The sequence below is a fragment of the Galeopterus variegatus genome, unplaced genomic scaffold, assembly GCF_000696425.1.
Source record: "Galeopterus variegatus unplaced genomic scaffold, G_variegatus-3.0.2 Scaffold216, whole genome shotgun sequence".
Lineage (NCBI taxonomy): Eukaryota > Metazoa > Chordata > Mammalia > Dermoptera > Cynocephalidae > Galeopterus > Galeopterus variegatus.
Genome location: NW_007726327.1, coordinates 640,738 through 641,370, shown reverse-complemented (window position 1 = coordinate 641,370; position 633 = coordinate 640,738).

Sequence of the window (633 nt, the reverse complement as noted above, 5' to 3'; positions counted from 1 at the left end):
CCCAGCCCCTGGCTCTGCCAAGGAGCCCCCGGGACTCGCGCGCCCCGCAGAGGGGGAAGGGACCCTTAGGTAGGGGGACCGTGAGGACAGGTGCGACGGCCGGCTCGGAGGCGGCCCGGGAGGGGAGAGATTCCGCCTCCACCCCAGATTGGGTCTGAGAAAGCTGATTTTAAGGGATGGGGCGGTCCCTTATGCCCTGGTCCCCCACCACGCCAAGAACCGGCTTGGTACACACAGCATGCTCTCAGTGCCTGCAGTGGGTGACAGGGGCGAGGCCTGGGCCCTGGTAAGACGAGCCCAGGGTCACAAGAGACCCGTAATTGGGAAGTGCAAGACCATCGGGCGGCCCCAGGCCAGCGCAGGTTTGAGATAAGGGTGGGTGACACTTAGGAGGGGCACGCCCCCCCAACATACACACACACAGCCCTCTCTGGGGTTATTCGGGGCTCTCCATGGGGGCTGCACAGAGAGGGACATTTTGACAGCAGTTGCGGCCTCCTAGCTGCAGGATCAAAGCAGGTTCCGGCCAGGGGATCCCCGTGTGCGAGCGGCCCGCCCTCCCCCTGCAGCGCGGGGACAGCCTGGCAGGCCCAATCGGCGGGCTCCGGGTCCTGCGGCGGCCGCCGCGGCCCA